We start from the raw sequence: 20,857 nt of genomic DNA on the forward strand, positions 1-20,857 counted from the left end.
AAAGAACTAACTTGACCTCCAAGACACTGACAGTTTCACAGCCTCTGCTTTATCCAAACAACAAATCCTCATCTTACAGAACCGGGCAAAGAAATGTCTGCAGAGATGTGGGCATGAGGACATCAGCTCAGAATAACGAAGTTCACATTTTTAGCTTCAATTTCGTCTCTTCATGGTCGACTCCAGGTTGGCCCATGCCAACTGGTTCATACCAAACTTGGTGGCTTGATCGTCAATTTGTGGTATTAATGAGTGAAAGACAGCACCAAACAAGATACTGAATTTTCAAGTTCATAATGGGGAAGCTACTTAAAGTAGGTAAGGTGGATAAAGCCAGCTAAACAAACAGATTTTAAAGAAAATTGTTTGGGCCTGTGTTGTGTTACAATACCATGCTGATCTGTTTCCTTAGAAAGTGCACAAAGACAGGAAACAGCTACATTGTAACCTCCAAAGCAGCTTCTTGTGGATCAAAGCAGGACAGGTGAGCAGGTGCATTGGGTGTCTTGAGCTCACACCCAAGCAGAGTGTCCTGGAATTCAGACCAGAAGCCAGAGTGGGTTGCAGTAAATATTGCATGAGGACTGAGTCAAGGAAAATTTAACCCCAGGGTGAGAACCAGGCAATGAGGTCGCTTCGGACCTGGTCAAACCTCAGAGAGTCAAAGAATGTGGTCCATCCACGAAGGCCTGTGACCCACAGCAGGTGGGAGTCAGCCAGCCTGGGCATCAAAGGAATTCAAGAAAGAAACCAGGTGACCTGAAACCGGAAACCTGAAATGGGTTGAGGCGAGAAGGGGACAGGAAGGATGGCAGCGTGGGGAGGAGGTCCCACCCGCAGCCTGCGACCTGCGGCCACCGCGTCCCCCTGAGATCCAGGTGTAGCCAGTAAACACGTGGAGACGGCTTCCTGCCCATCTGGCGGTCATCGAGAGGGGCGCTCCCTGGGGCCTTGGGGGACAGAGACTGGGAGAGCTGGAGACTAAATTTTTCCACCAGCCAGTGTGCTCCTAAATCATTACTAAAAGGACAACAAAGCACAGCAGGTCAGACCACTTTCACGCTTGTTCTCTCGGGTGACGCATACATTCCTTCCTAAAAGTCACTGCTCTGTGCAAAAGCACACCAAAGCATAGGGCTTGTGGGATAAATGGGGCGAGGAGACAGGACTCAAAACGTTCATCCCCAGAAGGTTTAAAAACAGAAAGGATTGGAATCCAATAAAAGCAGCAGCACAGTTTGAGCCAAGGTGACTGGCCCCCAAACGCATAAACACCACAGTAAGTGTGGGCTTGTGGATGCGGCCATCACAGGGCCATTGCCCACGAGCAACTCCCTTGAAACAGGGGAAAGATCTGCCGTCCGAGGGAAAGCTGCAACCCCAGATGCTCAACGTATCTCTGGAGAATGGAGGTAGCTGAAAGATATAGGGAGTGTAATTTGTATATTCTATTTGGCAAGGCTCTGCTGGGTCCAGCTTTCTGTCTCTATACATAAGAAATTGCATATAAGGGGCCAGTGCTGTGGTGTGGTGGGTAAAACCACCATCTGGGGGCCGGCGCTGTGGTGTAGCGGATAAAGCCACTGCCTGCAGTGCCTGCATCCCATATGGGTACCAGTTTGATTCCTGGCTGCTCCACTTCTGATCCAGCTCTCAGCAGTGGCCTGGGAAAGTAGTAGAAGACGGCCCAAGTTCTTGGGCCCCTGCACCAGCGTGGGAGACCCAGAAGAAGCTCCTGGCTCCTGGCTTCTGTTCGGCGCAGCTCTGGCTGTTGCAGCCAACTGGGGATTAAACCAACAGATGAAAGACCTCTCTCTCTCTCTCCCTCTCTCTGTCTGCCTCTCCTTCTCTCTTTGTGTAACTCTGACTTTTAAATAAATAAATAAATCTTTTAAAAAAAATAAAAAATAAAGCCACCACCTGAAGTGCCATATGGGCGTTAGTTCATGTCCCAGCTGCTCCTCTTCCAATCCAGCTCTCTGCTATGGCCTGGGAAAGCAGTGGAAGATGGTCCAAGTCCTTGGGCCCCTGCACTTAAGTGGGAGACCCTGGGGAAGAAGCTCCTGGCTCCTGGCTTTGAATAGGCTCAGCTCCGGCCATTGCAGCCATTTGGTGAGTGAACCAACAGATGGAAGACCTTGCTCTCTCTCTCTTTCTCTACCTCTGCCTCTCTGTAACTCTGCCTTTCAAATAAACAAATATTTTTTTAAAAAAAGGAAATTTCACATAAACAAGTGCAAAGTTCACGTCCCTATTATATTAATACTGTTCTTAAAAATTTTTGCTTCTTTTTTAAAAGATTTATTTGTTTGAAAGTCAGAGTTACAGAGAGAGAGGGAAAGACAGAGATAGACAGATCTTCCATCTGCTGTTCACTCCCCAAATGGCCGCAAAAGCCAGGGATGGGCCACATGAAGCCAGGAGCCAGGAGCTTCTTCCAGGTCTCCCATGTGGTACAGGGGCCCAAGCACTTGGGCCATCTTCCACCACTTTTCCAGGTGCATTAGCAGGGAGCTAGATTGGAAGTAGTGCTGCAGACTGAGGCTTTACCTGCTGCACCATATCAACAGGCCCTGTTCCTAAACTTTTATAAAATGTTTAGGTTTTGAGAATTGCTTTAATTTGGGAGATGGACTAAAGCTTGCTACTAGGCAAAGTTATGATTAGATTTAGTAACTGAGATGCAGGCTTTAAGTCATTGATGGGTTATATAAGCTTATAAGCTTATGCGACATGTCAGGCATGTCATCTAATGCATGAGTTGTGTTGGGAGCAAATTCACATTTCAAAACAGGCATTATAACCCAACTGACAGTCCACTAATCTCAGCATGTCAGTTCCACTTCAGAGAAGGAAAGATGCAGGTCTTATCAATGATTCCACCCTCTGTGACCGTATGGCATAGTCTGGAGAATCCACGGGATTCACTTGGGAACCAGCCGAGGAGACAAAGGTTAACTCAGGCCACAAAGGGCTCAGAGGCGTGGGTAGAGTAAGTCGCCCCTTAAAGCCTCCAAGTTCTCGTGTTCCACCAAGAGCCCATACAAGACTAGTGGCTGTCAGCCCTGGCTATCTATTAGAACCTCCTGAGGAGTCTTGAGACAGGTGCAATCCAGGTTATCCTTGACCCATTCAATGGGCTCTTAGGGTTCAGGATCCCTCAAGAATCTGTATTCTTACCAATGGTTCTGGAACTTGGCCACACATAGCATCACAGTGCCTGGGTCCTATCCAAGAGAGGCTGAGGTTTGTCTTGGGATCTAGAGTCTGATCATCTAGTCCTCCACTTGCAACTTTGCACCTTGAGTGCTTAGAAACTAAATAAAATAAATAAAAATAAATTTAAAAATTAAATAATATTATTATATGACCCAGTAAATTCACTTCTGGGCATGTTCCCAAAAGAACTCAAGGTAGAAATGCAAGCAGGTATGCACACATGTTCACAGTGGTCTGACTCATAGCAGCCCAAAGGCGGAACAACCCAAAGTCCACCAGTGAATGCAGAAGCAAAGTCTGACGCGTCTGTAATGGAATGCTATTCAGCCTTAAAAAAGGAGTGGAATCCAGACTCATTCTACAGCACAGATGAACTCTGAAGAAGTAAGCCAGTCATAAAAGAAGAAATAGTGTATGAATCCACTTATATGAGATATCTAGAACAGGCCAATTCATAGATATAGAAAATCCAGTAGAGGCTATGGGGGTGAGGAGTTATTGTTTAATACAGATTTTCAGTATGGAATAATGAAAAATTCTGAAGCCCAATGGTGGTGAATGTATTTAACACCACTAAACTGCACATTTAAAAATGATGAAAATGGCAATTTTTATGTTGTGTGTATTTTACCACAACTAAAGATATAAAATTAAGGGGTAGGCATTGTGATGCAGTAGGTTAAGCTGCCACTTGGGACACCCACATCTTATATCAGAGTGCTAGTTTGAGTCCTGGCTCCTCCACTTCTGATTCGGCTACCTGCCATCGTGCACACCGGAAGGCAGCAGATGATGGCTCAAGTGTTTGGGTTCCTGCCAATCATACAGGTTCCTGGCTTTGGTCTGGCCTAGATCTGGCTTTTGTGGCATTTGGGAACTGAACCCGTGAATGGGATGGGATCTCTCTCTCTCTCGCTCGCTTTGCTTTTTAAGTAGTTGAAAATAATAAATAAATAGGGACTTGTGTTGTGCTATAGCAGGTTAAACTGCCGCCTGCAATGCCAGTATCCCATATGGACACCAGTTCGAGTCCTGGCTGCTCCACTTCTGATCCAGCTCCATGCTAATGCACCTGGGAAAGCAGCGGAGGATGGCCCAAGTGCCCGGGCCCCTGAACTCATGTGGGAGACCCAGATGAAGATCCTGGTTTCAGCCTGTCCCATCTCTCGCTTTTGCGGCCATTTGGGGAGTGAACCGGCGGATTCATGATCCCTCTTTCTACCCCTCCCCACCTCTCTGTGACTGTGACTGGCACTCGCTCTCTCTCTCTCTCTCTCTAACTCTGCCTTTCAAATAAATAAAATAAATCTTTAAAAAAATAAACTAAATCAGGGCCGGCGCCGCGGCTCCCTAGGCTAATCCTCCGCCTAGCGGCGCCGGCACACCGGGTTCTAGTCCCGGTTGGGGCGCCAGATTCTGTCCCGGTTGCCCCTCTTCCAGTCCAGCTCTCTGCTGTGGCCCAGGAGTGCAGTGGAGGATGGCCCAGGTGCTTGGGCCCTGCACCCCATGGGAGACCAGGAAAAGCACCTGGCTCCTGGCTCCTGCCATCGGATCAGCGTGGTGCGCCGGCCGCAGCGCACCGACCGCGGCGGTCATTGGAGGGTGAACCAACGGCAAAGGAAGACCTTTCTCTCTGTCTCTCTCTCTCACTGTCCACTCTGCCTGTCAAAAAAATAAAATAAATAAATAAATAAAAATAAACTAAATCAAAAATCCCACCAGTGCTGCCCACACCTGACTCCTAGGTAGATTTTCAGGTTCTCTCTGCTATTTCGGCATTCGCCTGGGCACTTGGCTGCAAATGGTGTTCAGGCCATCCTTTGGGAAGCACTGATCTAGACAACACCCTCCAGCTGGGAACCTCCATGATTCTCCTAGAGGAAGAAGGGCTGCTAGGAAAACTTGAGAGCTGCTGAGCACTGAGGTTTTATTATTAAGCTGAGAGCACTTGGCCCTGAGGCATTGGTGGGGGGGGGGGGGGGAGGTGGGCGGACGGGGGCAGCACAGTCAACACAGACCTCAATACACCTGCCAAGCACTGTTAGTTAAGATGCTAAGAGGGAAGGCTGGAGGGTCAGTGTCCCTTTCATTTGTATGAAGTCATTTAGCTTCCATCTTAGCCATCAGCAGAGCAGGTTCCGTTTCCTGACTGAACTGCTTGCACAGCACAGCTGTTCACCTAAGCTGGGCTGAGTTATGGGCCACAGGATTTTTGCAGCAAACACACAGTGGCACCTGTGCTCCCAGGCACCATCGATAACCATCGACAGCCTCAGGCTGAGCCAGGAGGCTGCTAATTGAATGCTTGACCCCTAATAAAACACTGCCAGTTGGAGGCTCCTTGGCAGGGCCCGAGGTTCTGAGCTGGGCTCATGCTGGCTGCGACAGGTGACCAGCTGTGGAGGGGACGTTCCTCTGGGCAGGTGCTGGGCTCCAACCACGCATCAGGCATGGGGCGCTCACTATCTGAGAAAAGCACTACAGTCGCTTCCAAGCATGTGCCTGGGAGACTTCTTCCAAAGCTCACGCAGCAGTCAAAACCCTGGACTGATTCCAGGTATGGGTGTGGACCGTGGGGTTAGCTTTGGACAAGAGCAAGGGACAAGGTGAACCCTCGCAGGGCCAACACATGCTCTAGACGCATCATACAGCATTCCATTGGCACAAGCCAACCCCTGGCCATTGCCAAGTCCAAAATATTGCTGGGGTCCCAGCGTTCTGTCTCTGTGAAACAAATGGGTGGCTGCGTAGTCATCAGCGTCACAGCTCTCCAGTAGGATTCCAGCTTCCTTCACAAACCACCACCACTCCAAGGCTCTGCTGGCACCATCTCCCCTTCACCCAGCACCGCCCTGGCTTGTGCTGTGATTAGAATTTCTGCTGTCCTTAAGGCCCAGGCTGAGGCTGTCGCGCCGTGCCAATCGCTGGGCTCTGGGCAGGGGCAGCAGCTGCATGGCCAATTCTCAGGCCCCACCCCAGCCCCCTGGAGGAGAAGCTTCAGGGCTGGGGCTGGGGCCTGGCAGTGTCTTTTTTTTTTTTTTTTTTTTTTTTTTTTTTGGATGGGCAGAGTTAGACAGTGAGAGAGAGAGAGAGACAGAGAAATGTCTTCCTTTTTCCATTGGTTCACCCCCCAAGTGGCCGCTACGGCTGGCGCATTGTGGCCAGTGTGCTGCTCCAATCCAAAGCCAGGAACCAGGTGCTTCTCCTGGTCTCCCATGTGGGTGCAGGGCCCAAGGACCTGGGCCATCCTCCACTGCACTCCCGGGCCACAGCAGAGAGCTGGACTGGAAGAGGGGCAACCAGGACAGAATCCAGCGCCCCAACCAGGACTAGAACCTGGTGTGCCGTCGCCGCTAGGCGGAGGATTAGCCTAGTGAGCCGTGGCGCCAGCCTGGCAGTGTCTTTTCTCTGGTCCTCACATCTGAGAACCGCTGGGCTGGAGTCTGGAGAATCAGCAGGGACACACAGTCAGCCGTCCTTATTGTGGGTCCCACATCCATGGATTCAACCAACCACAGATGGCGAATATCTGGGGATTTTTTTTGCCTTTACTGAGTATGCACAGACTCTTATGTCTAAACAACACAGTATAACAACTGTTTACGCAGCGCTGACATTGAGTTAGGTCTTAAAAGTAATCCATGATGATTTTAAGTATACGGAAGGAGGTGCCTAGGTTAAAATACTGTGCCACCTTATATATGGGACAGAGCATTTGCATATTCGAGTACCTGGATGGGGGGAGGTTGTCTTGGAACCAATCCCCGGTGAACACCGAGGAACAAGTGTGTGGGAGTCATGTGCATCGTCACCACACAGCAGGCTGCCTTCACCTACACACTCATCCCCCTGTGGCTCTGAGCTCACCCCTTGCCCTCATCCTCCCAGTCTTCTGTGCTATATTTAGGTCCATTTTACAGGTGAGCAAACTGAGGCCCAGAGAAGGTAAGTAACTTACCTAAGACCACACAGCTCTGTCTACTAAATGTCACCCTCCAAGATAGGCACCTCTGGTGTGGATGCCCAAGTCTCCTGGGACAGCAGCCCTGTCCCAGCCCACCCCCCAGTCCTCATCTTCTGTCCCTGGCCACCCTGCTTCAGTCACAAAGGGCTGTGGCACTGGCTCCTGTTCTCTTCCAGGTCCACAGGAAGATCCATCGTCAACCACATGGTCACTTATTCCTGGGGCGCTCCTCCTTTGAAAGGCTGTACTTCTCTCCTACTCTCCAGCTCCTGGCTCTCTCACCCTTTCCTCTGCACCCACACCAGTTCTCTGCGAGCCTCATGATTGTTCTGGAACCTTCCCTGCCTGCTCAATGTAGCCATGCCCTTACACCTCTCCACCATTCTAGACCATGAGCTCTCTCACTTTCCTAACTCCCTGCCTCCTTGCTCTTCCAGCCCAGACGCCTGCACCAGCTGCCTGCCTTCTGCACGTCACAGCTGAGGGCTGTACTGGCAGCAAAGCCGCACCCCATGCACGCTGGTGCCCGCACGGGCGTGCAGGACCCAGGCCTCCTCTTTCTCCTACGCCCCAGGGGTGAGTCCACACCTCGACAGGCTCCTGCCCGCGGGCCCCCTCCCAAGTACGTCCTGGCCTGGAGCGCGCTGCTGCCCTCTACCGGCCACTGGCGTGGCTCCCTGGGTCGGGATTTCGCCGGCCCCGAGGAGGGAGGCGTTGGGGTCCAGCAGGTTAGAGGCAGCCGCCCACTCGTGCAAACCCGACTGCAAGAGGCGCTCCCTCCGTGGCCACTAAGGGCTGTGTGCACATGCAAGCAAAATGGAAACGCACTCTTCCCGACACTGCTGCTCACACCCGCCTTGGCATCAGCACAAAGCACTCAGCCTGTGCCTGAGCAGCAAGCGCCAGCACTGCAGGACAAACCCACCCACGTGTCTGGCTCTGGTGCAGGCTCCAGAGAACGGCTGGTTTAAAGGCTCCTTAAGTCGGCTTGTGTTTCTAATAATAAGGATCAGTAAGAACCCCATTTTGCAAAGCATGTCCCACAAAGTGGAGCCCGCTGAGATGGGGAATTTTCCTTTAAAGTGTAGGGTTTTGTTCTGTACTGAGTTCCTGGAGTTGCCAGAAACCGGCGACGCCATCCGGATGGCAGCGGACCCCACCTATCAGAGCCGCAGGCCACCTGCTGTCCCGCTGCACGGTTTGCAGTTCAGAGCGCACCTGTGCCCCTCTGTGTCAGTGAGGATGCCCTTCCGAGGGCAGGCACTGCCCATAGCTCACCCCTGGAATGGGGCCCGCCCGGGAAGTGTCTGCCCTGGGGCTTCAGGATGCAGAGGGCTCATCTGCCAGGCATCTGGGTCCCCTGGGTGAAGTGGCCTGGCTGGGAGCCCGGGGCGCACTCAGAGCAGCCTTGTTTCCCTGGTCGTCTTCCCTCCTGCCCGGACCCTCACTTCCTCCTAGCAGGGAGCAGTTATCCGTAAGACTGCACCCTCTGTTTCTGGGAGTGAGCTTGTACCTGCCTTCGTCCTCCTCCGAATGCACCTTGGGGTGCATCTGGAGCAGTCCTGTAGGTGCGCAGCCCCTCTCTGAGCCCCTCTGCTGGCCACACCCTGCCTTGTCGTCACCTCTGGTGATGGATCTGCTGTCTGCTTGGGATCTCCATCCTCAACATCGAGCCAGGCGGGCTGGGCCACACTGGTGCCCTCAGGCTCCCAGGACAGAAACCTCCAGGACTGAATCAGTGCAGCCGGCAGCCACTGTTTGATTTCAGGATATCTGCAGCATTGGTTCCAATTCTGCAGCCACTGCTCAGCTGCTGGGCCCCACTGACCCCCACTGGCTGATCTCCCCCTACCCCTCTGCCAAAAGCACCCTTCCTGGTGCTCTGATCAGAAGTCTTCCCAGGGCCAGCACCGTGGTGTAGCAGGTTAAGCCTCCACCTGCAATGCGGGCATCCCATATGGACGACAGTTCGTGTCCCAGCTGCTCCACTTCTGATCCAGCTCCCTGCTAATGGCCTGGCAAAGCAGTAGAAGATGGCCCAAGTCCTTGGGCTCCTGCACCACATGGGAGACCTAGAAGAAGCTTCTGGTTCCTGGCTTTGGATTGGCACAGCTCCGGCCATTGCGGCCATTTGGGGAGTGAACCAGCAGATGGAAGACCTCTCTCTTTCTTTCTCTGTCTGTAACTCTGCCTCTCAAATAAACAAATAAATCTTTTGAAGAAGAAGAAGAAGTCATCTTCCTTGGCTCCTTATGCTCCTTAAGTCCAAAGTCTCAGAATGACCTTGGGACCTCTATCAAGGACTAAAACCTAATTCTGGAATGACTAACTAAAGAGGACTCGTGCTTGAACCCTCTCATCTCACAGAAGGGGAGCTCAAGCCACCCTCCACCTGGCTTCCCGTCACTGCCCTGCACTCCAAACAGAAGCGCCGTTCTCTGCACTTGGCTTCCATCCCGGTTCTTCTGCGGGGGCTGGTCCTCGAGTTTGGCATGCAGCACACGTCTCCTCTGCTTATCCCATTGCAGCCTGCCCTTCAGCAGCTGCTTCAGAGGCCAGCTCTCCCGTGAAGCCGCCCGCACGTTTCTGCAGGTGCACTTTAGCTCCCTCCCTTGACATTCTGGCTACATCTCCATCGGAGCGTTTGGATTGCATTAAGCCAGGCCCACCAGATGATGAATCCCGAGGGCAGGGTTCCACTTGATTCACACAGGATTCTCTGCAGTACTTAGCACAGCTTCCGCGCCCCAGCAATATTTTCCCCGTTACTGTTTGACAGAAGATATATTCTCATCCCCTCACCCTACACCAGGCCCTCTGATGCATTCTTATTCTAGGGGAAGGGGGTCCCCTGGTGGTTTAACAACTTCAGCTTCTTAGACTACCACATCTGCTCACCATGATGCGTGTGTGTGTGTGCGTGTGTGTGTGTGTTTGGTGAATCAGGAGAAAGGGCTTCTGTTTGCCTAAGGAAGAACAGGAAACCTGATTCCAAGGGAGGAACAGAAAACATTACTTAGATGTTTTTCTCACCCATATGCATTTTTCCTTGTGGAAGAGCTGACACACATTGGATATATCACCAGGAAATAGAATTGTAACTGGAAAAGATCAGGACAGTTTTGCTCATCAAGGCACAGAGAACACCAGCGCTGAAGGAATCTTGAGACATCCCTGGCCCAGCAGTGGGCGCTTGGCACAGTGGGAAAGATGCTGCTTGGGACGCCTGCGTGCCGCTCAGGAGGCCTGGGTTTGAGGCCCTGCTCTGCTTCTGCTCCAGCTTCCTGCTCATGCGCACCTTGGGAGGCAGTAGATAACGGCTTAGGTGCTTGGTCCCTGTCACCCACGTGGATGGACTTCCAGGCTCCTGGCTTTGGCCTGGCTAGCCACAGCTAAAGAGGACATTTGGGGAAATGAACCAGTGGATGGAAGACATCTGTTTCTCTCTCTCTCTCTCTCTTGCTTGCTCACTCGCTCTGCCTTTTGAGCATTTAAAAATCAGTAAAACTTTTAAAAAGAAACAAAGAAATCAAGCCCTGGCGCAGACTCTTGTTCAGAGGGTGGATATGTAGGATATCTAAGCCATCCAGTCCGAAAGGGATCTGTCTTCTCTGTGAGGGGGAGAATGAATCACTGTAGTGGAGAGGAAGTTTCCCCCTTGGATCCAGCAGTCCAGCTCAGGAGCTTCCTGTGGCCCGCTGGCTCCTGTGGGCTCTCGGACAAGGACAAGGAGAGCTCTTCCGCGTCTGCTCTCCAGGGGGCAGGAACTTGCTGATCAAGGGTCTCCCGGGCTTCTAGGGACCAACAGAGCTGCAGTCCACTGGGGTGTGAGGTTTCCAAGGAGCTCAGCCAGGTGGACGAGGGCTATACGAGGAGGTGTGGGCACGGACGAGTCTCAGGGCTGGGATGAGAGTCTTGCAGGCCAAGGGGCTGACTCATGGCATGCTGTGGGAGATTAAACCAGTGCTCGGAAAAGGCGGCGTCGCGTGTATCAGTGCATGGCATGTGGTAGTCAGTGGTGTGCTGAGCTGACATGCCTGAGGCAGCTTACTTTATGCAGGGAAAGCATTTATTCAGCTCACAATTGTGCAGGCTGAAGGGTGTGGCGCTGGTACAAGCTCAGTTCTTTGCCCGGTGTTCCAGCATGGCAGATAGTGATGGCCGGAGCAAGCCAGCGGTGACATCTAGAATCAGGAGCAGAGACCAAGAGCTGGGGGGGTCCAGGCTAGCTTCCCTGACAGCCCTCTGGTGGGAACTGCCAAGAGCAAGAAGTCCACGAATACTGTTCACAGTGCCTCAAGACCTGGCACCTGGCCCACCTCTCAAAGGTTCCACCCACTCCCCCAGGGACGGAGCCTTCAATGACCAGGACCCTTGGGAAGCCACCCTAGCACAGAGGTAGGACTGGAATAAAGCCACCAGCATGACTGTCATTGTCATCTTTAAGCAAAATCTCTCACATTACACCCCCAATGGCCCCCAGGGAGCCCCCTGGGAATGCAGATTCGACTTCTGCTTCATCCGTGTGTCTGGGGACAGGACCTGAGGGTCTGCATTTCCAACAAGCGCACAGGGGCACAGACACCTGCTGCTAACTTCCTCCTGCCCCGCCCCCGGACTGCCTCTTCCTCCTGGAAGGGGCTACGTCAGTACGTTCACCATCAATTCTCCGTCCCAAAGTGGGACGCAGGAGAGGCGCGTGCAAGTAATGTCGTTTCACTCCCAGCTAATCAAAGCAGAGTTTGGAACCAGTTTGTGGTCCAGGAGGGGCGCTCCTCCTGCCAACCAGCAGGGGGCGCGCGAAGGGCGGAACCGCTGCGGGCGAAGCGGTGCAGGGCGGCGCAGGGCGGCGCTTAGCTGAGCTCCGGGAAATTCTTGCTGCCTGAGTTAACGGAGCGTGTTTGAGAGCTGGAAATGGCAGCTAAGTTTGTGCCCGGCTGTGTGAGCCCGGGCAAGGGCTGCGCCTCTCTGAGCGCCTGTCTCGCCTCCTGTAAACCAGCGTCAGTGCCGGCTTCTGCGCGCTGGGGTCGCCGGGGCGCAGAGCGGAGCCCCCGCGGGTCGCTGGCCTGCGTGTCCCAGCAGGCGGCCATCAGTCTCCCACCAACTCCGCCGGGCAAACGCCTGCCTTTCAGAACTCATCGAAGCGGAACAGCGAAATGAGATTTCTCAACACCCTGGGGTTGACCTGATGTTTCTCTTTTTGGCACCAGAAGGAAATTGCGCAAACACGTGTTGGTTCTCTTTACGACCTCGGGTGGCGGTACCCAGCGCCCCCCAAACCAACACAGCAGCACCCAAAGGCGCTGATATCGGGGAGGGTATGTTGGCGCCTACTTGGGTCAGGGTTAGGGTTAAGATTAGGGTCAGGGTGGCTTCCCTTCTGCCTGCCTTTGTAAATCCTTGGGCACAGTTTTAAAGCATCTGGGCGAACCGGATCTTTCGTCCGAGTGGTTATTTAAACCCGACAGCTAGCACAGTGCGCTCGAAATCCCTAGGGACTCATCCTCCCTCCCAGTCTCCCGGGTCAGGGTCAGACCGTGCCAGAAAATGAGCATGGCAGGTTTCTGTCGGCCTCCCGGAAGGCAGCTCAGTTAAACCTGGAGTGTTGGTGGGCCCAGCTAGAAAGGAAGGTAGCTGCGCGCGCAGGAGGCTGGAGCAGCTGAGAGCTGCCGCGTCCCATCAGGTGTCCCCTGAAAGGAACAGACACTGCTAGGAGCCGAGAAAGCATCTGGATGGAGCCGTAAATGAAGAGCGGTTGGGGTGTGCGGCAGGGCTGCGGGCAGCAGATCCGCACTGAAGCGGTGATGGGTTCTGTGTAGAGGGTCGACACTCCAGAACCGCACTGGGGAGTCTGTCACTGCCTGTGCCGGGCCAGCAAAGGCTCCAAGCGGAAGCTGATCCAAGCAAGTCTGTCCTGTGACTGGAGACACATCCCGGTGCAAGGGGAGCCCCAGGGGAGACTGGGGAGGCAGGCAGGCAGGCGGGGAACAAGGACGCCTGAGACTACAGGGTGGGCAGAAACAAGGACTTCACTGATGGAGCCTGGGAAACCCACGTCCCCACCACCTGCCGGCTTCCGAGGTGGGGGGAGGCAAGGAGGTTCAGTGCCTGTGATTCTGCCTGGGCAGGCTGCCCGGCCGGCCGTGCTCTGCTCTGAGTCCACCCAAGGGGTCAGCGAGTGACTTGGCTCCAGCTTGCTGGTGGCGGCAACTTCCAAGATGGGTGAGATTATGGCAAAGGGCAGTGGGCTGGGAGGGGGGCTCTGGCTCTGGGTCTTCCTTCAGCCACCATCTGGGCCCCCTGCACAGGTTTCACCCTCGCTGGCCTCAATTTCTGCCCACGTAGAATAGCGAGTCTCCCGTGGAAGGACCATCACACGCTTGTTGACTCCGAAATCACCCAAGGAGACTTGCTGACTGTCGTGACAGCCAGCTCAGACATGGCAGTTCTCTCTGGAACAGAACTCTCGTCTCCATTTTGACAAATCTGAGAGCTTGTTCCAGCGCTTGAAAATATACAGTAATCTATAACAAGTAATGTTATTAAACTGTACCAATAAAAGTGGGTCCACATAGATCCTGGCCATTTTTTTATCCGATGTTTTTCTTCCTTAAGTTTTCTCTCAGAGGGTATGGCTTCTGTGGCTAGATAGTATTTTTGAGATTAGAAAGCTTGGTTTTCTCCTCTGTGTATTTCCTCCTTGCCCTGCCCAGCCCCAGTCATCGCCCCAGGGCAAGTACCCACAAGTAGCTGAAGGTTCTCTTGGCTTTGATTTCCAAACAGAGCCTTAGGCTGAGGACTCAGAGGCTGTGCAGGGAGAAGGGGGGGCTGGCAGGTGGAAGCAAAGGCTTGGGAGAACAGGAGGGCGAGGGCTGGAGGGGAAGCAGCCGAGAGCAGCCAGGGGCAGGAGATTGCAACAAGAGTGGTAAAAGGCGGTGGCTGTGAAGAGGAACGAGAGCTGGAGCTCCTGGCTTCGTGTCCCTTGAACACCTTGTGCATGGCTGATTACCTGCTGACTGTTGTTTCTGGACTACTAAAGCTGCTCCAACTCACAATGCAGCTAGGTCCGGACAGATAACTGGTTTGGTCACCTTGGAGAAGCCATGTTGTCTGGAGCATCACTATCATGAATCCTGTCCTAGTGTCAGGAACATGAACGTGGACCCAAAGTTCTAGCTTTGGTGCAGTGGTTTAAGCACATGGACCCTGAAGCCAGACACAGTGAGTTTGAATCCTGATTTACCATTTACCCTCATAGGCACTAAAAACAGAGCTCAGGACTGGTGCTATTAATGTGCTTGCTATTAGTACTGGTGTTACTAAATTTTGCACAGTAGAGGACAAAACATCTGGTCAGCACCACCAGGAGACAAGGGCGAGCTTGTGTGTATTTTAGAGAGCTGCGTGTAAGGCCGCCACAAAACACACCAAACACCTGAGTAAAGAAAAGGGTTTATTGGGGGAAACCTGACAGACCAGAGGGAAGGGGTGAAGAAGGAAAAGAGGGAGACGGAGAGTGTGAGGGTGAGAGTGAGAGAGAGAGAGAGAGCGAGCGAGAGCCATGTGTTCAGGAACAGGTCCTCTTAAAACTTTGCAGGGTGGGGAGGGGCAGGCAGGGAAGTCGAAGCAGCGAATCCCATTAGGATGGGGGTGGAGCTGACACCAGTGGTTGGGCCACGTGGCCACCTGGCCACCGGGCTTCCAGCAATGGCGGTAGGGGCTAGAGCTTAGGATGGTGTCAGGGTGTAGAGGGCACCATAGATAAGACTGCACCATTTTACCGACAATGAGAACCAGTCATTTCCGTGTTGTGACATCCTATCCTTGGATTGAGCAATGCCAGGGCTGGAAATTCTCCAAAGGGAAAGGTTTCAGGAGCGGCAGGGGGCGGTGGGAAGGAGGAGGTCTAATGGGGTCTAAGCAGTGTGGAGGGGCATTTGTCCAGACCCCTTCGGTGTAACCGGGCTTCAGCCCCCCTGCATTCAAACACACAATCTTGTCTGGACCCAGGCACTCCTCCCTCCTTTCTGAGAAGTAATATAGCTTTTCCTTCACAGTCAAATTCCTCAAACAGAAGTCTAAAGACTCCACCCAAGGGTTCCGTGGCTCATTAACCACTCTTTTTAACCCCTTGAGGTCTGCTTTCTCTGGAGGTGCTCTGTCCTGAAGCTCCCCTTCTCTCTCTCTCTCTCTCTCTCTCTCTCTCTCTCTCTCTCTCTCTCCCTCTCCTCATTTTTGAAGCCCTGCCTTTTTAAGGGACCAGAAAGGGTTCCCTACTTATTTTTCTTGCGCTGTCTCCTCCTCTGGTTCCCTAGATTTTCTCCCTGTCTTTCTGCCACTCTCTTTCTCACAAGTTCCTCTTCTTTCTCCCACCTGCGTGGCTGCAGGCTTTCCCTAGACCCTGTCTCTGTGTTCACCCTCATAAGCCGGGCCATCCCACTACACTCCCGAGGCCTCTCTCTGGCCCCGAGCTCACCTGTACTCAAGGTGTGTGTTTCCGCTGATTCAAGAACATCCCCGTCTGAATGTTGTCTTACAGCTTCAGAGTCAGTCTGTCCCCAAGTGACTTAACAGTATTTTGAATTTCGAAAATCTTTCCGGGAACAAAAAGTTCTGCACAACCCTGGGCTGGGGATCTGCCCCATGAGATATTTGCCTCCAGGCAGGAAGCCAATCTTGTCCTTGTCTGTCTTTAAAGAACCAAATCCCATTTTTTTCTCCCTCCAAATGCCTCTAGCTCTGTCTTTAAAGAGAGCTCACCTCTTAGGAGGAGAGGCTGCTGCCCAGCACAGGCAAAGGAGAGAAAAGAGCCCCGGCTGGGCGTTGTCTGGTGCTGGATGGCTCGGAAAGACAAAGTGTGAGTTCAAGATGGAGCTGGAGGCCGGCGCTGCGGCTCACTAGGCTAATCCTCCGCCTGCAGTGCCGGCACACTGGGTTCTAGTCCCGGTCGGGCGCCGGATTCTGTCCTGGTTGCTCCTCTTCCAGTCCAGCTCTCTGCTGTGGCCCAGGAGTGCAGTGGAGGATGGCCCAAGCCTGCACCTGCATGGGAGACCAGGAGAAGCACCTGGCTCCTGGCTTCGGGTCAGCGGGGTGCGCTGGCCGCAGCAGCCATTGGAGGGTGAACCAACGGTAAAGGAAGACCTTTCCCTCTGTCTCTCTCTCTCTCACTGTCCACTCTGCCTGTCAAAAAAAAAAAAAAAAAAAAAAAAAAAAAGGAAGGAGCTGGAAAGGAATTGCTGGGGCTGGATCCAGAAGATTCTAGAATTCCATCTGGGCACAGAAGAAGGTGCTAAGGGCTTTGAGCACTACCATGGCCTTAAACTCAGATTCCTCAAGGCTGCTAGGAATTGGCTCCATCTAGTTGATCCAACGAATACACAACCCATGCCTTCTGCTCCACGTACGTGGGGAGCTTTACTGTGTCCCACACGAGGCTGAATTTCAATTAAGAATCATTTACCAAATGCCTCCTGTGGGGAGCAACTGAGACTAGACTAAGTTACTGGAACTAAGACTAACACTATGCATCTGCTCTCCCACAATATGGTGCTGAGAGACAGCAAACAACTTCTATGCAGCTGCCTCACCAGTTTGACTGATAAGCTGCAGGAGCTGATCCTGCTCCTGATTGGAGGAGAGCAGCGTGCTCAGCGTGTGGGCAGCAGGGCATGGATTGGTGGAAGAGGACTATAAAGGAGGAGAGAGACAACATGCACCAGGAACATCTGAGGAACATCTGAGCAGCCCCTGAGAGAGCCGGCCGGTGGTGTGCCGCTCCTCCGCAGAAGCGGGGAAAGTGGCAGGGGTGCCGCCCCTCCGTGGAGGCGGGGGGCCGGCAACTAACCCGGGAAGAGCTGGGCAAAGAGAACAGCGCAGGGTCCAGTGTTGTTCCTCCGCGAGAGGGAGAGTGACAGCCTCCTAGGTGTCGTACACCAGCTGTGGCTCAGGGGATCCCTGAATGAATGGGACACAACCCTTCCTCAGTGAGAGGGGCAAAGACTCCTCAATTCCTATGGCCAAGGTGGGAAGAGTAGAGTTTCCTGCAAGGAGCACTGGGGGACGGAGGAGGAACCCTCCAATTCTGCTCGAAGCAGACGCAGCAGAAGTGGAGCCGCCCAGGAAATCATCCCTGGAGAAGATGCCACTGGAGATGCTGCTTAAAAAGGGAGAGGATTCTGGGCAGAGCTTCTGGGCACAGGAGGGCAATGCAAAGAGAAAAGGAAAGCACAGAACGCGTGGTCAGAATGCTGTGGGAAGGTGGCATGGTCAGGTGCACTAAGATGGCAGCTGCCAGTGCCAGAGGGAGGCAGGAACCTGGGCCACAGCTCCTGGGCAGCAAGTGCCTTCGTGTCTTCCGAATGTCGTGTTGTCCTCAGGCTGCCTTCCCTCTGCCTGGGCCTGTTGATTGTCATTTCCATATCAATCACGGGGTCCGCTGTGGTGAAGCAGGTAAAGCTGCTGCCTGCAGTGCTGGCATCCCATATGGGCGCCGGTTCTAGTCCAGGCTGCTCCACTTCCGATCCAGCTCTCTGCTATGGCCTGGGATAGCAATAGAAGATGGCCCAATTCCTTGGGCCCCTGCACCTAAGTGGGAGACCAGGAAGAAGCTCCTGGCTCCTGGCTTCAGATTGGCCCAGCTTCAGATATTGCGGCCATCTCTCTCTCTCTCTCTCTCTCTCTCTGCCTCTCTGTAACTCTGCCTTTCAAATAAATAAATAAATATTAAAATAAATAAATAAATAAATCAAGCTCAAGACCAACCAGCTGCTGTGCTCTGCCTTTCCTAGCCCGTACTGGCTGTCCTCGGAGCCAGCAGGTGACGCCACAGGACTCTGCACTAGATCATTCTTCTAATTGTGCTGCTAGCTTTGTCTTGCCACCTGCACCAGGAAGCTTCTAATAGCAGGGAACGTTCCTCATGCCTGTGTTTGTCCCATAGAGCTGAGCACCTTACAGGATGTGGCTGACACATTAGGGAACTATGAAACCAGGACTGGAAACCACCGAAGCTTCAGAGATCTGATTAAAGTTTTGGATCCACCAAATCTGCATTGTTTTCCACAAAATCAAGAGTAAAACAATCACATCTGGATTCATGCCACAACTAGACATTCCAGGGTTTTCTTGCCATCCAAGGCTGAATGCTTGCGTAGACTTTCGATTTCGACATTTGGCAGAACCAAACTTCCTGACACATAATAGTCAACAAAGAAGGCTCTGTGCTGGACACACCCTCCTTGGGAGAGGGCTTCCCTGTTTAGGAAGAGAGCTGTAAACCTGGCAGGGGTGGTTTGCATTCTGACAGCAGAATCTAGAGCCACCTATGGCCAAGGGGGTGGCTTGTGCCATCGTTTGGGCTAGAAGTGCCCATCAGGCTGATATGCAGAGAGCATCCTGATTGTTAAAATATGGATTATTTTTGTACCACTTGGTAATCAGCTTTGGCCTGAGCTCCTCCTCTGGGACACCCCTCCCTGCCCCCTCCTACCTCCCTCTCAATCCAGCAACTGAAGGAATAGCATGTAAACTCCACAGAGCTTCTTCCAGGGCTCTGCTTTCCTTCCAACTGCCTGCATGAGTTCCTGGCCACTCTTCTATGCGCACGAGAACAAGGGTGGAGGGAGTCAAGGGGCCTGGGAGATGCTGGAGTAGCTTTTCAGAGCTCAGGCCGGCACTGAGAAAAGTCATCAACCCACATCTGGCAAGAACTTGACTGCTCCGGGGTGGAGCCACACCTGGGCTCATGCAGGAATCACCAAGGCCCTCTTCCAGGCACTGAGCAAGAACCCAGTGTTACAGATTAACTTGACATCCAGACAGGACAACACTCAGCAACACTGTCTAAAGGTCGCTGGAGTTAGGCTCTGGCTGGATGCACGTGTTCCAAATACTAGGTAACTGCCGCTAACCCACAGTTGGGAGCAGCTGCCACCATCAATTCCTGCCCAACACGGCCTAAGCAGCCTTCCTGGGTCAGCACTCACCCCCAAGACAATCAATCAACCCAACCACAATGTCCCACACCCACCCTCACCCCTTACACAACGTCCTCCCAATTTGGTTTCAGATGGGCACAGACACTAGGCGATTATCTTCACAGGTAGTCCCCACGCCCCCCCATAAATGCCATTGATACTCTTATTTTCCCTGGAGTCCTGGCCAGGCTGCACTAGCTGGTGCAGGTGCAGGGTGCTCAAGGTCTTTTGAGCAGCTCAGTGACTTTCTGGGATTTCCACACCCCACTGTGGTGGCCTTTGTTTCCCCTTTCAGAGGAAGAGGTGGGAGCATAGGCACAGGGCACGCCCAGGGGAAGAGGTGCACCTGTCAGGGGGGAGTCCAGGGGGTGAGCATTTGGCTCAGCTGTTAAGATGCACCCATCCCATTCCCAGTGCCTGGATTCCAGTCCCAGCTCCACCCCGACTCCAGCTTCCTGCTAATGTGCACCCTGGGAGGCAACAGGCGATGATGGCTCAGGCACTTGGATGGCTGCAAGCCAAGTGGGAGACACGGATGGAGTTCCTGATCCAGCCTGGGCTACTGCAGGTATTTGGGAAGTACAGGATTGATCTCTCTCTCTCTCTCTCTCTCTCTCTGCCTTTCACATTTGAAATGAAAAGAAAAACATTTAAAAAAGAATACAACTTTGTCCCAAGGCAAGGCTTCCTCTGGTCCCGCCCTCCAGGCACAGGCTATCGCAAGCCACCCTATGCCACCCTCACCTCTGCCAAGGGATCCTCTCCTCTCTCCCACGACGCAGGGGTTGGGGCCCTGGACAGGAACGAGGATTGTAAACAGCCCCGAGAGGGAGGAGGCAGAGGGGCAGAGGTCCCTGCCACCGAGGGGCGCTCACCTCCACACTCGACTCCACGTCGCCGGCACCTCAGCTCTCTCCTGCCCGCTGCACCCGCACCCGTGGCGCCCTCGGCCCGAGGCTCCCGGGGCTCCCGGGGCCCTGCGGCCCCGCCCCCGCCCCCGCCACGCCCTCTAGCCCAGGTGGCCTCTCCGCGCTCTCTGTGGGCGGGGCGGCCTCCTGCACTAGCGGCGGGCACCCAGAGGCTGCGGCACCTGGCAAGGTGTCCAGCGTGGGGTTTCGGACGGCCGGGAGGGCTGTGGGGCGGGAGCCTGCCGCCGCGGGACGCCCGGGGTGCAGGGGAAGGCGGCGGAGAGGCCTCGGAACACTCCCCAAATGCCCGTGGAGGTCTTCCAGGCCAGCGAAACTCCTTCCGGTCCTCTTCGCACCGCAACCCAGGCCAAGAACCTCAGGCGTTTTGCACCGGCACTGAAAGAAACTGGCAAAAGGAATCGACCCTGAGCGGACGCCCAGCTCGACGCTCCTCCACCTGTGCCAACCCCTAGGCTACATTTTGCAGATCTGAGCGCGCGGGTGTGGAAATTGGGGTGGTTTGAAGCAGGAAGCTCCAATTTGGCCCAGAGAGCTCAGACACCCTTTTCCTCCTGGTACACTGTGTTCCTTCTGCCCTAACCTCCCCCCCCACACACACACCCCGCTGGAGGCCGCTGCACTTGCAGGAGACAGAAAGGAATTCCCAGGGGCCAGTGCCACCCAAGGGTGCAAGAGAGGTGACTTTATCAGAAAGTAGCACAGCGAGTGCTTGCTGTTCAAAGACAGAAATGGCACCGTCTTGATAAGGCAGGGGGCGGGGGAGGCACAGG

The 20,857-nt window shown here is 53.6% G+C and overlaps 1 protein-coding gene across 17 annotated transcripts in view; it reads right to left on the bottom strand.

Annotated features, from left to right (window-relative positions):
* Nucleotides 1-20,576, bottom strand: part of TLR5 (toll like receptor 5) — a 43,744-nt gene extending 23,168 nt beyond the window's left edge. For 6 of the 17 annotated variants that reach the window (XR_016218786.1, XR_016218785.1, XR_016218781.1 and 3 more), the window contains exon 1: nt 20,034-20,172. The gene's annotated coding sequence lies outside the window, so the exon portion shown is untranslated. Of the gene's footprint in view, nt 1-10,216; nt 11,368-14,617; nt 17,723-19,902; nt 19,952-20,033 lie in introns of those variants that run through there. The other 11 variants (XR_011381229.2, XR_007909568.3, XR_011381225.2 and 8 more) reach the window with 10 other exon arrangements.
* Nucleotides 20,577-20,857: the final 281 nt, after the last annotated feature.

The sequence above is a fragment of the Oryctolagus cuniculus genome, chromosome 13 (genome assembly GCF_051225735.1).
Source record: "Oryctolagus cuniculus isolate XC-2025 breed Fujian yellow rabbit chromosome 13, ASM5122573v1, whole genome shotgun sequence".
Lineage (NCBI taxonomy): Eukaryota > Metazoa > Chordata > Mammalia > Lagomorpha > Leporidae > Oryctolagus > Oryctolagus cuniculus.